At 40.9% G+C, this 17,541-nt stretch overlaps 1 protein-coding gene across 3 annotated transcripts in view; it reads left to right on the top strand.

Moving 5' to 3' along the window:
- Nucleotides 1-655: 655 nt before the first annotated feature.
- The window catches only part of dlgap4a (discs, large (Drosophila) homolog-associated protein 4a), a 249,176-nt gene continuing 232,290 nt past the window's right edge, over nucleotides 656-17,541 (top strand). For 2 of the 3 annotated variants that reach the window (XM_061978884.2, XM_061978865.2), the window contains exon 1: nucleotides 657-923. The gene's annotated coding sequence lies outside the window, so the exon portion shown is untranslated. Of the gene's footprint in view, nucleotides 924-17,541 lie in introns of all 3 variants that reach the window. The other variant, XM_061978874.2, reaches the window with a different exon arrangement.

Raw genomic sequence — 17,541 nt, 5'->3', positions numbered from 1 at the left:
TTTGAAGTATCAATTATCTAAACACAGTTTTGTTTGCATATTTTCAGGATGTAGATATATGTATATATATATGAAATACTTGACTTTGTGAATTCCATCTGTAATTATACTCCTCCCCTCTTAACCACGCCCCAAACCACGCCCCCAACCCCCACCTCCCGAAATCAGAGGTCTCAAGGTTGGCAAGTATGGGCCCCTGGGCCTTGAGTTTGATACCTGTGGGATGGAGGGACCCACACTGATATTCTTTCATATCAGGGGCCCCAGAATTCCTATCAACGGCCCTGATCATAAACGATAGCCTACTTCTTTAAGACGTGTACTTAAAGTGCACATACTGTACATGCAGCACACGCACTTGCAAAAAGTGACTTGAGCCTCATACAAAAAAAAAAGGTTATATTTACGACTTAGTTGAACTTAAATGTTGTACCACTAAGCGCAACGCGTCGTCCAAAGTGCGTTAAAATAGCCCACTACACTTTTTTTATTTTTTATTTTGACTGTGGATCATCCGAGCGCTCCCTAATTGACATGCTGATGAAACACGCACGCGTGGTGACTCATCCACCGTGAGACCGTCATTACGACTCAGTTGGGTTCATTTCGGAGGCTGAGTGTTTGGACGTGGGCCCTCGGACGCCCCCACCCCACCACCACCACCCCCCAATCGCACTCATCCCACGTCTCGTCGGAGCAAATAGGCTGCCGCAGCATCACCGGCTGCCTCCCAGCTGAGCTCCTCTCGCCGCCATGGAGTCTCCCGTGAGCCGGTGAGCTGCATCCAGACCCCACGCCGCCGTATCGGGGCCGTTTTTATTTACCTCGCAGACGCATAACCCGGAGATTCAGTCGACATGTAAGAGAAGGATAACTATTGGCGTGTGACGGAGACCAACATCCGCAGCTCATCGCAGTAAAAGGTGAGAAGGTAAGCTGGCTGTTTTACATCGGGCGTTGCGGGTTCATTTCCCCCCTAAAAAAACCCCCAAGGCTCGATCAGGCGACATTGTTGCATCGACCAATATCATCTTGAGTTTTTATTTGTATCATTTGGAAGGGGTCACCGCTGCCGTGCAAGACGCAGCGATGTGACTTGTACGTGTCATGACAGCAGCCTGTGTGTGCATCATCCTGCTGAGTCTGCTTCAGCTCAGGATGCCTTCGGACTTCCCAGACCTGCGCCTCACTGCCATGAGGATCATGTCTGCCATGCATTTGTGTCCTGTGGGCAAGTTTGGGAAGGGGAAAGAGTGGCTGTTGAGACATTGCCTAAGTTGGTGCAGAATTTCAAATACCAAAATTTATGAATTATTTATGAAAGTTTTATTGCCAGAGAGGTTCGAAAATGAGCTTGTTAGTTTGTCTTGTCTCCTGTGATGCTGCTGTTGATGAGGCGGCGTCGGGCTGATCGATAACCCGCTTGGACGCAGGCCTGTGTTTCGGTTGTTGTCAAACAGCAATCTCGACAATTAAAAGCCCATTTGTCAGTGGAATATTGATTAATAATTCATGGGCTCGATGGGACCGCAAATCTGTGGACGTCAGTCTCGGAGACACATTGGCGGTCTGACAGCTGAAGCTTTACTCTTAACAAAATATAACGTAACACCTTGTCTGATCTCACAGTCTACACATGTTGGTTTTGCAATGAATGGCAACCGCGGAACATGAGCCCCAGTTATGATACGTCCACGTATTGCTTGGATTCAAAATGACGTCACGTCCGGCTCACGTGGTCGTTAAGCCAGCATCTGTTCTCAATGGATACTAGTTGTACGGTATACCGGTATTAGTATAGTACTGCGATACTAACGAATCATATTCTGTACAATACCGCCTCTGAAAAGTATCGGTCCACCGCGCCCCCCCCCCCCCGTCGTCATCACGTCATGACATTGCTGGTTTACGAGCAGACGAGCATGTTCGGCAGCGCAAAATCACAGAGTACTTACAAGCAGACACAGTGTGTTGACAGAAAAGGGAGTACAGACGCATTTTGGCGATAAAGGTGAAGTTATAACACTGAAACGCCCTTAGGAAGAGGTGCTTTAAGACATGGCTAGCTAGCTAGCGGCTAAAATCCATCCCCGGTAGAGATGTCCAAAAATGGCTTTTTTGCCGATATCCGATATTCCGATATTGTCCAACTCTTAATTACCGAAACCGATATCAACCGATACCGATATATACAGTCGTGGAATTAACACATTATTATGCCTAATTTTGTTGTGATGCCCCGCTGGATGCATTAAAAAAATGTAACAAGGTTTTTCCAAAATAAATCAACTCAAGTTATGGAAAAAATGCCAACATGGCACTGCCATATTTATTATTGAAGTCACAAAGTGCATTATTTTTTTTAACATGCCTCAAAACAACAGCTTGGAATTTGGAACATGCTCTCCCTGAGAGAGCATGAGGAGGTTGAAGTGGGCGAGGTTGGGGGTAGTGGGGGGTGTATATTGTAGCATCCCGGAAGAGTTAGTGCTGCAAGGGGTTCTGGGTATTTGTTCTGTTGTGTTTATGTTGTGTTACGATGCGGATGTTCTCCCAAAATGTGTTTGTCATTCTTGTTTGGTGTGGGTTCACAGTGTGGCGCATATTTGTAACAGTGTTAAAGTTGTTTATACGGCCACCCTCAGTGTGGCCTGTATGGCTGTTGACCAAGTATGTTTGCATTCACTTGTGTGTGTGAAAAGCCGTAGATATTATGTGAGTGGACCGGCACGCAAAGGCAGTGCCTTTAAGGTTTATTGGCGCTCTGTACTTCTCCCTGCGTCCATGTACACAGCGACGTTTTAAAAAGTCATGAATTTTACTTTTTGAAACCGATACCGATAATTTCCAATAATACATTTTAAAGCATTTATCGGCCGATAAAATCGGACATCTCTAATCCTCGGTCGTCAGTGTTTTAGTTACTTCTACATCACTAATCCTCGCCTCCATGGCGACAAATAAAGTAAGTATCTTACAAGTATCATCCCTGCAGAAATAGCTAAACATGCTTCACTACACCCGGCGTGACATTGTAAACAAAGGCCATTGGTGGATCTACAGCTAACATCCACTGTAATGATACCAAGTACAGAAGCGTATAGTCGATACCACTATGATTACATCAATATTTTTTAGCATCACAAAATCTTCATTCATTTTTTTAACATTTATATTATGTTTACAAACTCAGGATATATGTCCCTGGACACATGAGGACTTTGAATAAGACCAATGTATGATCCCGTAACTACTTGGTATCGGATCGATACCTAAATTTGTGGTATCATCCAAAACTAATGTAAAGCATCCAAAACACAGAAGAATAAGTGATTATTACATTTTAACAGACGTGTAGATCGAACATGTTAAAAGAGAAAGTAAGCAAAAAATGTACAGTAAATGAACAAGTAGATTAATAATCCATTTTCAACCACTTGTCCTTAATAATGTTGACAAAATAATAGAATGATAAATGACACAATATGTTATTGCATATGTCGGCAGCTAAATTAGGAGCCTTTGTTTGTTTACGTACTACTAAAAGACATGTTGTATGTTCATTATTTTATTTAAGGACAAACTCGCAATAAGAAACTTATGTTTAATGTACCCTAAGATTTTTAGTTAAATTAAAGACAATAATGCTAATTTTGTGGTCCCCTTTATTTAGATAAGTACCGAAAAGTATCGATATACATTTTGATACCAGTACCGGTACCAAAATATTGGTATCGGCACAACACTACTAGGCGCCATTTAGCCTTTCTCGCAGAAAAATGCTCAATGATTGCCTTGTTTTCGGCTGTACTAACAGTTTAAATCGTGAAAATGATAAACGTTTCTTTAGAGGTCCTCGAGAAGTTATCACGAATGACGGAAGAGTGCAAGAATTCATGAAAAAAGACGACAAAAGTACCTCCCACTCCAGTACACGCGTACAGAGCTGAAGAATGCACAAGTTTATAGTAACCACTCTATTAAAGGTTTGTTTGATTGACTTTTAACGTTTAGTGTTTCCCATTTAAGTATTATCTTGATATTATTTGTGTCTCTTAAGACACATTTTTGCTACGAGTGTTTCGAAAAGCACCAACTCGCTGAGTCTGAATAAATGAAATCAAATGTGATCAAAACCTAAAAGAGTTAAGCTTTTACCAAAGCCAACAATCATATATGAAGCTTTCAGTACATAAACAATGTTGAGATCTATAGTTATATTTTGACAAACATGACTGTAGACACAAAGTGTACAACAGCTGTCTTAGCCTGGTTGACCACCACTGGTTTTCACTTCCGGGGAGAAATCAGAGTAGAACAGTCGGAATACAAGCAATACACTGTAAAAAAAACTCTGCACAATTTACGGTAAAATACAGGCAGCTGTGATTGCCAGGAATTCACCATAAAAAATACCGTCACGATGTATAGAACATTACGATATGTTGAACTAACTGGACGTAACTGGAACTGGTTGCAAGCAGCTATTTAACAGATACGGAGCATTTAAAGGGGAACTGCACTTTTTTGGGGAATTTTGTCGTTCACAATCATTATGAAATACATGACGATGGATGGATTTTTTTTCAAATAATTCTAAATATTAAATAAATGTGATCAAAAGTCGGCTTACAATGGAGCCTTTCAAGTCTGCCTATAGAGACCCTAAAAAAACATCCAAACACTTCCATTTGTCAATACGTGGTCCTTTGGGTGTTGTGTTTTCCCGGAATGCACAGGAAAGTTGGCGCGGGAAAGGCGTGAATGTAAGTACATATTTATTTATACACTATAACTACAAAAAAAGAAGCAAACAAAAGGCGCGCACAATGGCAGAGAACAAACTTGACTAATGAAACAAAAGACTAGGACAAAGGCGATTAACTATGAACATGAAACAAAAACACTAACTGTGGCATTAATAAACAAATTTTACTTGCGATGACGTGAACAGGGCAGCATGGACTAAGAAACAAGCAGCGTGAACTAAGCATGAAACCGTAAACATGGCATGAAGCAGAGTGATGTCGCCAGAAAGACAGCCTGGCAACTGGGAGCTTAAATAATAGTGACATGATTAGTGACAGCAGGTGTGTGACTCAAAATGTGAAAACGTGAGACAGGTGCGTGACATGAGGATGTGAACCAGGTGAAACTAATGGTTGCTATGGTGACAAAGCAAGGGAGTTAAAACAGGAACTAAAAAGTGTCCAAAAACCAAGCAAAACATATCTAAACAAAACATGATCTCAGACATGACACCATTGAGGTTTTATATACATGATGTAAGTATATATGTCTTAATAAGGTTATCCAAAAAATAGTGCTCGATACCGTAGTAGAGCGCAATATATGTATGTGTGGGAAAAAAAATCACAAGACTATTTCATCTCTACAGGCCTGTTTCATGAGGGGGGGTACCCTCAATCGTCAGGAGATTTTAATGGGAGCATTCGCATACCATGGTTTGTATAGGGCACAGAGTGGGTGGGTACAGGCTGGCCTAGGGGCGTGAGCTACAGCTGCATGAACAATATACGACAAATCATCTCAAACCACAACAAAACAATTGCAAATGAGCCGTCGACCCCCAGTCAGAGCGACTCCAAAACCAACAAAGCATGTAACTGTCGAAAGAAACCTGATTGCCCCCTCAACGGGGGGTGCTTACAAACAGCAGTTGTCTACCAATCTAAGGTAATACGCAAGGACATTAACACATCCGACACATATGTAGGATTAACCGAGGGTGAATTCAAAACCAGATGGAACAATCACAAGGCTTCTTTCAGGAACAAAAACCTGCGAAATACCACAGAACTCAGCAAACACATTTGGGACCTCAAAGACAATAATGTTGAATATTCAATAACATGGCAAATTCTTGCATCCAGCACACCTTACAATAGTGGTAATAAAAGATGCAACCTATGCTTGAAAGAGAAACTGTTTATTATTTACCGTCCAGACCTGTCATCCCTCAACAAGCGCAGCGAAATTGTAACAACATGCCGCCATAGACGGAAACACCTCCTAGGTAACACATGAGCCAATCACCACGCCCCTAGGCCAGCCTGTACCCACCCACTCTGTGCCCTATATAAACCATGGTATGCGAATGCTCCCATTAAAATCTCCTGACGATTGAGGGTACCCCCCCTCATGAAACAGGCCTGTAGAGATGAAATAGTCTTGTGATTTTTTTCCCCACACATACATATGATGTAAGTATATATATATTTAATGTAGTAACACGCACATTTAAAATCACATTTAAAATGTAAGTATTTTGAGCATTTTAAGCTATAATTTCATCACAACGTTTTTTTTTTCTCCCTTCTTCACTGATTTCTGCTCCTAAAAGAATGTTAATGTGTCCCAACTTGTCGGATTATATTCTCAGCCATATACCTTTCAGGTGAGATGCATGATTTATGATCTAGAATAAACTTCCAGGGAGCAAGGAAGTAAGGAAGAAGCAGACCCCTCGATGATGTCAACATAAGCACATAAGCTTGTGATCACGGCGGCGCTATAAATAGTTTGCCTGCGTTTGCGCTTATAATAACAATATCACTAATACTTGGTTAATATTCAAGTTAGGAAATGTAAATGGAGTATTGTTGGTGCTTTAGAATGGTTACTTATCGGATTTTCTGGGCGGAATAGTGGAGTTTCCATTGGCTTCGCTGTAAGCATACTTTTATTTATGTTTATTTAATATTTACAATGCTTTTTTTTTTTTTATCCATCCGTCGTCATGTCTCTCATAATGATTGTGAACAATAGGCAAAATGACAAAACAATTGTTGTTCCCCTTTCAGGCTAATCTTTAATAGCTCACTGGAAAGAACATGTTGTGGACGGCCATGTTGTGGAAAGTGTTGAAAGATTGTACAAATACTCTCAACTTAAAATCCTCAAGTACCGCTCACATGTCTCAAAATCACAGGCATTTTGCAGATACTAGTATTGGTGACAGGGCAGCATGGTGAAATAGTGGTTAGTGCTTGTATATCACAGTGCGATGGTCCTGGGTTCGATTTCCAGGCTAGGGGTCTTTCTGTGTGTAGTTTGCATGTACTCACTGTGACTGTGTGGGTTCTCTCCGGGTACTCTGGCTTTCTCCCACCTCCAAAGACATGGACCTGGGGGATAGGCTGATTGACAACAGTAAAATTGGCCCTAATTTTTTTGCGGTGAATTCCTGGCAACCACAGCTGCCGGTATTTTACCTTAAATTTGACAATTTTTTTTACAGTGTGCCATAATGATAGCAGTGAAGGAAGCTTTCATTGATGCATGCTGGTGGGTGTTTTCATATCTATTATAGTCTGTGTTACAGCACGCCATGATTAGACAAGATGGTGTACACTCACATATCAGTCTGTTGGGAAATTATAGGTAGAACATACTGTATCTGCAGCATCTAAAGATCTCCAGCGTGAATTTTCTGGTGAGCACATTTGCTCAGCTGTTTAGGTACATACGTGAGGTATATTTAAATCTCCCCACTACAATCTAGTGGGAATAACAGTTTGCTCAGTTAAATTTATACTTAGATTTGATGTAAAGCAAATATTGGTAACACTTTAGTATGGGGAACATATTCTAAGTAACAAAGACTTAATTAAGAGTTATTTGGACACTAGGGGAACATATTGTAAGTAACAAAGACTTAATTTAGAGTTATTTGGTTAGGGTTAGGGCATACTTGCCAACCCTCCCGGATTTTCCGGGAGACTCCCGAAATTCAGCGCGTCTCCCGAAAACCTCCCGGGACAAATTTTCTCCCGAAAATCTCCCGAAATTCAGGCGGAGCTGGAAGCCACGCCCCCTTCAGCTCCATGCGAACCTGAGTGACGTGTCGACAGCCTGTTTTCACATCCGCTTTCCCACAATATAAACAGCGTGCCTTCCCAATCACGTTATAACTGTAGAATGATGGAGGGCGAGTTCTTGGTTTCTTATGTGGGTTTATTGTTAGGCAGTTTCATTAACGTCCTCCCAGCGCGGCAACAACACACAACAACAGCAGTCACGTTTTCGTCTACCGTAAAGCAGTTCGTCTGCCGTAAACAGCAATGTTGTGACACTCTTAAACAGGACAATACTGCCATCTACTGTACATGCATCTGTGACAATATCATAGGGCTTTTAGAGAGTGCAGTGCACAACTGCGCACACAACCAGGAGACGAAGCAGAATGCATCATCAGAGAGGGTGTTCAGCATGGTTAGAAAAATAGTGACAGAGAATAGAACAAGGATGGACAATTCAACCCTTAACTCAACAATGAGTAGATGATTGTTATGTGTGTGTATATGTGTAAATAAATGAACACTGAAATTCAAGTATTTCTCTTATTTATATCTATATATTTAATAAAATAAATATATATATATATAGCTAGAATTCACTGAAAGTCAAGTATTTCTTATATATATATATATATATATATATATATATATATATATATATATATATATATATATATATATATATATGAAATACTTGACTTGGTGAATTCTAGCTGTAAATATACTCCTCCCCTCTTAACCAGGCCCCCAACCACGCCCCCGCCCCAAGCACGCCCCCGCCCCCCCACCTCCCGAAATCAGAGGTCTCAAGGTTGGCAAGTATGGGTTAGGGGGTTGGGGTTAGGGTTAGGGTTGTTGTATAATAAGGCCATGCAGAATAAGGCATTAATAAGTACTTGATAATGACTAATTAAGAGCCAATATGTTACTAATTTGCATGTTAATAAGCAACTAATTAATGGTGAATATGTTCCCCATACTAAAGTGTTACCCAAATATTGTATTACTGTGTGTACAGTTAGGTCCATTTGAAATTAAACAATCAAGATGGGATTGAGGTGTAGACTATAAGCTTTATTTTACTTATTTTGTTTTGTGAAAAATGGCATTTTCTGTACAATTGCCACAGAAATTAAAACCATTTTATATGGAATTGTCCATTTTCAGGGACTCATAAGTATTTCGACAACTGTAAAAGTAGAGAGGTGCCGATCAATCGGCCAACAGTCAGTATCAGCCAATAAAAAAAAATATATATATATGATCGCCATCATAGGCGCCGAGATCCCGTGGGTGCTTCGGGGCCTGAGCACACACGGACAATGCCAAGCACCCACGTGGGATTTATGGCAACTTTCAATCTTTAAAATAATTTTTGAAAAATCAATCTTGTTGTAGTTAATTTTGTGGCGAGTTTGGTCCGTTTTACAAAATAATAAAGCCACAAATCATATGGGATATAAAAATTTTTTTTTTAATACACACACTGAGCAACCACTGGCAGAAATATAGATCGGCGTCTATGATCGCCATTGCTAATTAATGCCGATCACAAACACAGATCCTGTCACGAGCTCGAGGCTGCTTTGGCATTGTGACCCCAAGATGCTGCAGACGACAGGCAGATGGTGAGTAATGCAATATAGATTTAACAAACAAAAGAAAACACAATCAAAAGGGAGTGGGAGAACAGAGTACAAGAAGGCGAATGCTAAAGCAGAAGTACATGTCACGGAACTTCTTGTAATGATCAATAGGCAAAACAGAGCAGTCAGTAACAAAGTCCGTAACATAAGATATTTTCCAGCACTGGCTACAGGGCAAGCTGCCTTATAAAGAAGCCTGACTGGCAACCACAAACAGGTGTGCTCAGGTTGCCAATCAGGGACAGGTGAAGGTAACAGCGCTTAGGCCACAGTGGTGTAACCAGACAGGAAGTGAACAGAAATAAGAGCGCTGGACAGGAAACAAATACAGAAATTGAGGAAACACAAGAACATGTCAGATCTGCTACAACGGGTCTTGACAGATCCCTTCTTGTTAATACTGTATTAATTTTAGTCGTTCAGCTGACAAGCGGCTAGCAGCTAATTATGTGGCTCCATACACAGTGTGGGCCGTTCCCCTAAGTAAATAATAATTGCCTCCATTACGGCAAATAGACTGCATTTCTTAGTATCCTAAGTATATTCATCATGTACAATTATCGCTGGAGGACGAGCCTAAACATGTTACACACCGAGCCAGGAGTTGCCAAGCCTACGGCTAACATAGCTTGAAACAACACCAATAAGTAAGTGCTTGGTAAAGTTTAAAGGGGAACTGCAATTTTTTTGGAAGTCTGTTCACAATAGTTATGAGAGACAAGAACACACGTAATTTTTTTTTAACGATTTTAAAGATGATAAAAAACGCTAATGGGAATCCCCCTTTGTAGCCTTCAAAACCTCTAAAACAACTTCAAAACCCTCCATCAACGTTTTATATACACACTGCAAGTCTATGTATAATGTAGTTACATACACATTCATAACAATATGTATTATGTTCAATATTTACCGTATTTTGATCATTTTAATCACGGGACTGATTTCTTCCGCACATTGATTTCTGTTTCCATAGCAGCGCACGTCTGACTTCTGGCAACATGTGGGTTCCTGCTTCTGGAATCAAACACGAGTGTGTGTTCTAATCATGGTAGACTTGGTAATAGACAAGGAAGATTATTATTTTTGGACAAATGGGGATTTACAACCATGTACTTTTGAAGCTAAATATACTTCTGCTTATAGAAGCCAGCACGAAGGAAGAGTGAGACGTTTGAGCAGACGGAAGCTGGGAGAGGGGGATGAAAGCGATTTTGACGCTATAAATATGGAACTTGGAGCCAAGCTAATTCGATAATAAATGGACTGCTTACCAAAAATCAACAGGAAACTCCCCCGACCAGCTGGACCAGACGAACAACTGTCCATCGAGTGAGTCATTATATAATATCGACCATGATACACGCAGCACGCCATGCGTGTTAGTACAACTACAGTACATACGCTGTCTGGCTAGCTGTGTACAAACAAACCATGAAATGTGGGATAATACTTTACAGATACTGAAATATGATTGTTCATGTTTTTAAGTCAGTGCAATTGGTGTTGTTTAGCAGTGTTGTGCATTACAAACTCAAACACGTTTCGTGTTGTTGTTGTAGAAGCTAGCTCATCTTTTGCCGTAGTTAACTTTTACGGCTAATACCGAAGCACGCCAAAGTGTTACTGCGATCGGAAAATTGTTCTTCAGTGTTGGCTCTAACAATAGCTTGGTTATTATACAGGTTACGGAACATAAAGGAAGTAAATTAAGGTAAAATGTATTGCTCTCATTAGCTGCATTGCTAGCCACCCAGAACGAGCCGATTTTTATATGTTAAAAGGTGGAAAAAAAAACAGAATACTTTTGTCTTCTTGCCTCTAATACTGATTGTGAACGATAGGCAAAATTCCAAAAAGAGTGCAGTTCCCCTTTAAGAAGTGTAGATGAAACTGCATTACAGCAGAAAGTGTCACGTGGGGGTCGCAGCTTGCTGCGGGGTTGTTCTTCCAACGCAAGAACGGCTCCGGACGACAGCGTAAAGGTAGGAAGTGATTTATTTCTCATAAAACACTCACTACCACAAAACACAAAAATACAACCAAAAAAGGCAAGTGTGCCTAAAACATAAAAAGCTGCTAATTAACAAAAACTAGGACATGGACATGGAAACTTACTTTGTCAAAACGAGACCTGAACCGGAGTGACATAACGACAATGCAGGCAGGACGAGTGATGAACAAGGTATGCTTAAATAACAGTGACATGATTGGTGACAGGTGTGTGTGAGTCAAAACGTGAAACAGGTGCGTGACGTGACAGGTGAAAACTAATGGTTGCTATGGTGACCAGACAAGGGAGTGAAAAGACAGAAACTAAACAAAACATGACTTAAAACAAAACATGATAATACAGACATGACAGAAAGTAAACAGATTAAAATGTGAAATGAACAAGTAGATTAATAAGAGTCGAGAGAGAGGATAATATAACAACAACTGTTGGAGTATCAGCATTGTCACAATCTGTACAAACATGTAAGAGGAGGGCAGATAGATCAATAAATTGGTGGTGTCGACACCAGTGGTAGTATCAGTACTACAGTCAGACACTATACTAGGAGTCACTTTTTTTTTTTTTTCTCACAATCTTTTGTTTTTGTTTTTGTTATGTTTATAAACTCGGAATTATTTCCCTTGACACAGGATGACTTTGATGATTTAAAAAAAAGGAATAGATGGTAGTTTGTGTTTCGTTATTGGGTACTACTTTAAATATTGTGTTAATATTGGTAAACTGTCAATAGCATTCCCCATAAATGTATTGAAAAACATACAATTGATACATGTGATCGGTATCGGTATTGGTATCGGCCGATCTCACACATGGATGTTAGGTTTAGGAATCGGCAGCATAAAAACAATGTTTTATACATGAATGAAAATTCTTTGCAGTTAGCCCATAAACACGACATGTCAGACTTTCCAACCTGTTGGTTCGAAGATGGTGAGAATAAAGAGAATGAGAGAGAATTTCATCGGACCATGTTTCCGTGCAGGCAACAATCCTTTCAGTCAGAATTCCACGATGACCTCATTCAGTTCTTGCAGTAGTGAAAATTGTGTTATCCTTAGCCAAGAAAACGAGCATCACTGACCCCAAATTATAGTCAGCATGACCATAGTAGAGTGATTCGTCTGTTTAAGAATTCCTGCAGTTTTTTTTGGCTATAATATCTCAGGAGTCTTGACTCTGGAAAGGAGTGAGCAATCTGCTAATCCATCATGCACACTACGACCGTGCTATATTCTTTCCACAGACCACAGATCTTGATATCTTGGGCTTGTTAACTGCCCAAAATGGCATTTTGCAATGCTGGATGGTGTACTTGTCAATGGTGGATTATGGCTGCCCAGGAATGGAAGTTGTTTCAACCAAAGTTGAACCACACTTGAGCTTTCGGTGCTTGATTCTGTTATTCCCTGTTAGTTCAGTCTGTTCGCAGGTAACATTTTGGAGTTATTTCTTTAACTCTTCAGAGTTGGATGCCTCTGGATTCCCATGTATAAATATGCGGTTTCACACTGTAACTTCAGCCTCTAACAGTTTGAAACAGTCTTGGTAGACACTGAGAAGCATGGTAGAAATTGCATCAAATTGGGATTTTGACCATGTAAAAATACATTTGTTAAAATCAGCACTACTTAATAACTTAGTTGAACTCCTCATAAAAGGCCAGTAAAAAACACTGTCATGGAAACTGCAGTCTTCAATGACACTTGAGCAGTGAAAATAGTTAGAAAAATGTTGTTATGCCAACTTGTTAAAACAACAACAGTGTATTTGGGGGTTAAACGCAAACATGTGACAACAAGCAGTGGGTGTATATCTAAGTGTAATTTAAGTGTGGTCGCCAACTACTTGCCTGGCATGCATATTACAATCAAATCAAAGTTTACTTATACAGCCCTTAATCACAAATGTCTTAAAGGGCTGCACAAGCCACAACGACATCCTCGGTCCGCTCAGATCCCACATCAGGGCAAGAAAAAACTCAAACCAAAGGAACAACGAGAAACCCTGAAAGAGACTGCAGATGTACAAACCGTAAATATTTTAATGCTGGACATAGGGAGACCTGAAAATAATACGTTACAGTAATCGAGACGAGACGTAACGAACGCATGAATAATGATCTCAGCATCTGTGGTGGACAAAACGGGACACGTTTTAGCGATATTACGGCGTTGAAAGAAGGCTGTTTTAGGAGCACTTTTAATAGGTGACTCAAATGAGAGATTTGGCTTGAAGAAAATACCAAGATTCTTTACCGAGTTGCTTTGTGTAATTGTTTTCTTGTCAAATGTTTTATTAAATAAGTGCTGGTGTCTAGGAGGACCAATAATCAGTATTTCTTTTTCTTAGCATTGAGATGCAAAAAGTCACTAGACATCCATTGCTTAATTTCATTTAGACACGCCTCCAGGTGACTACAATCTGGCGTGTTGGTCAGCTTTAGGGGCATGTAGGGTTGGGTGTCATCTAGGGCTAGGCGGGTTTGTCTCTGTGGCGCGGTTGAGTGGTTGTGCCAGAAACCTGAGGGTTCCTAGTTCAATCCACACCTTCTACCAACCTCGTCACGTCCGTTGTGTCCTTGAGCAAGACACTTCACCCTTGCTCCTGATAGAACGTGGTTAGGGCCGTGCATGGCAGCTCCCGCCATCAGTGTGTGAATGTGTGTGTGAATGTGTGAATGTGGAAATAGTGTCAAAGCGCTTTGAGTACCTTGAAGTAGGGCTGGGTGATACGGCCTTTTATTAATATCTCGATATTTTTAGGCGATGTCACTATACACGATATATATCTCCATATTTTGCCTTAGCCTTGAATGAACACCTGATGCATATAATCACACCAGTATGATGATTCTATGTGTCTACATTAAACCATTCTTGTTCATACTGCATAAATATATTCTATTTTTAAACTTTCATGCAGAGAGGGAAATCACGACTAAGTCAATTTACCAAAACTGTATTTATTAAACAGTTATTAAGCAGTGGCACAAACATTCATGTCATTTCCAAAACAGAAAGTGCAATATTGTCAGAGACATTTTAAAACAAGCTATTAGTGCACTTTTGTGCATGATGCCACTAACATGACATATCAAAACAACACTAAATTAAAGTACACTTTTTGTACAGAACGCCACTACAATTGTTTAAAACAAATAAAGTGCACTTTTGTGCATGATGCCACACAAGATATTTCAATAAGTGTCAAATAAAAATGAGCTGCATAATAGGAAATCAAATAGTGTATGTCCTTCACTATGTGGTAGGTTCCTGCGGACGTTATCTCCTTCTGTTGTTGACTATTTGTTTCATCCGGTGTCATACTTGCCAACCTTGAGACCTCCGATTTCGGAAAGTGGGGGGGGGGGGGGGGGGGGGGGGGGGCGTGGTCGGGGGTGGGGCGGGGGCGCGGTTAGGGGCGTGTTTAAGAGGGGAGGAGTATATTTACAGCTAGAATTTACCAAGTCAAGTATTTCATATATATATATATATATATATATATATCTAAGAAATACTTGACTTTCAGTGAATTCTAGCTATATATATATATATATATATATATATATATATATATATATATATATATATATATATATTTTATTATATATATATATATATATATATATATTTTATTATATATATATGTATATATAAATAAAAGAAATACTTGAATTTCAGTGTTCATTTATTTACACATATACACACACATAACACTCATCTACTCATTGTTGAGTTAAGGGTTGAATTGTCCATCCTTGTTCTATTCTCTGTCACTATTTTTCTAACCATGCTGAACACCCTCTCTGATGATGCATTGATGTGTGGCACGCACAAAAGTGCTTTCATCAAATGTATTAGAGTCTGGAATCTTCCATCTCTCCCTAGCATGGCCCAAAACCGGTCAATCTTTGCTTCCTGAGGAAGATCTTCAGTGCCAAGCACTTGGTAGTTCACTACTTCTTCCTGGAGGCTATCCAGGTGCAATCGCAGCTGCGGCTTGGAACTTACAAGCTGTTATGAGAGTAGCGTATGTGTGTGTGTGGCCCTTTAATAGGTGAGCATGTGAGGTGAGTGACGTCAGTGAGTGTGTGGGCGAGAGAAGAGAGGGAGCGGTAGCGTGAGTGCGGGCGGGACTAGTTTGTTTTGTGTTGGATTGGCTGTGTGCAAGCAATCAATAAAGCAAGATTTGCAACTAATCGCCGGACTCAGGCAGGAAAGGTGCAACAAAGCGTATTTCTTCATCTTACTCGTCGTCGGCGTTGCCATGGCTGTATCTTCCTCGTTCTTCTGCTTCGTCTCCTTGTTGTGTGCGCAGTTGTGCATTGCACTCTCTAAAAGCCGTATATGTTATTGATGTTATAGATGGCAGTATTGTCCTGTTTAAGAGTGTCACAACATTGCTGTTTACGGCAGACGAACTGCTTTACGGTTTGTGTGTTGTTACCGCGCTGGGAGGACGTTAATGAAACTGCCTAACAATAAACCCACATAAGAAACCAAGAACTCACCCTCCATCATTCTACAGTTATAATGTGATTGGGCAGGCACACTGTTTATATCGTGGAAAAGCGGACTCAGGTCCGCATGGAGCTGGAGGGGGCGTGGCCTCCAGCTCCGCCTTAATTTCAGGAGATTTTCCGGAGAAAATTTGTCCCGGGAGGTTTTCGGTAGAGGCGCTGAATTTCGGGAGTCTCCCGGAAAATCCGGGAGGGTTGGCAAGTATGTCCGGTGTTGATCTGGAAATTGTTGCTTCGCATTTTGTGGGTGTGGCACCGAACAAAGATGTTGACATGCAGAGTTTCAAGCACTCTTCATTCTCTAGCGGGTGACTTTTCAAGTCATGCTACAAATTAGTAGTGCTGCAAATTAGTAGTGCTGCTACTTTTTGTAGCAACGCTTTTGCCGCATACTTGACATATTACGGTTGTCTGTTCGACATATTCCCACTTGAAGCCAAACCACCGCCAGACGATGGACCCCGTGCTGTTTTTCTTGGGAATTAATTCTTCCTTCTCTCTCTCGTATTACCACTCGCACCGCACCGCTAGCATCACAGCAAATGTTACCCATGCCGCTACCTCTCTGCTCCGCGAGAGCGTATGACGTTGCACACACGACAGTATGTGACGTATGTAAGAAGGTGCGCTTGTTTTAAGTCTCAGTGAGAAGGAGAGAGTAGAAAGAGTGAGAAGAGCCTGTAGTGTAATGCCCGCAGCTGAAAGCAACTGCGTGAGAACGTATACTCGAATATCACGATATAGTCATTTTCTATATCGCACAGAGACAAACCCGCGATATATTTGATATATCGCCCAGCCCTACCTTGAAGGTAGAAAAGCGCTATACAAGTATAACCCATATAACCCGTATATCGTGAGTATTCGAGTATACGTTCTCACGCAGTTGTTTTAAGCTGCGGGCATTACACTACAGGCGTTTCTCACTCTTTCTTGTCCCTCCTTCTCACAGAGACATAAAACAAGCGCACCTTCTTACATACGTCACATACTGTCGCGCATGCAACGTCATACGCTCTCGGGTAGCAGAGAGGTAGCGGCATGGCTAACGTTAGCTGTGGTGCAAGCGGAGCGGTGCGAGGGGTAATACGAGAGAGAGAAGCTGCGAATCTGGTAAAAAATGAAGGAAGAAGAATTAATTCCCAAGAAAAACAGCACGGGGTCCATCGTCTGGCGGTGGTTTGGCTTCAAGCGGGAAGATGTTGAACAGAAAACCGTATCATGTCAAGTATGCGGCAAAAGGGTTGCTACAAAAAGTAGCGGCACTATTAGTTTGGAGCATCATTTGAAAAGTCACCCGCTAGAGAATCAAGAGTGCTTGAAACTCCGCATGTCGACATCTCCGGCCGGTGCCACACACAATGAAATGCACTGACCCAATTGACCCTGGCGTCTTCCATTTCCACATCAACACAGTATGAAAAAAATAGTCAACAACAGAAGGAGATAACGTCCGCAGGAACCTACCACATAGCGAAGGACATACACTATTTGATTTCCTTGTTTTTATTTGACAGTTATTTAAATATCTTGTGTGAC

The sequence above is a fragment of the Nerophis lumbriciformis genome, linkage group LG01 (assembly GCF_033978685.3).
Source record: "Nerophis lumbriciformis linkage group LG01, RoL_Nlum_v2.1, whole genome shotgun sequence".
In the NCBI taxonomy this organism is placed as follows: Eukaryota; Metazoa; Chordata; class Actinopteri; order Syngnathiformes; family Syngnathidae; genus Nerophis; species Nerophis lumbriciformis.
This window is presented reverse-complemented; position numbering and strand designations above follow the sequence as displayed.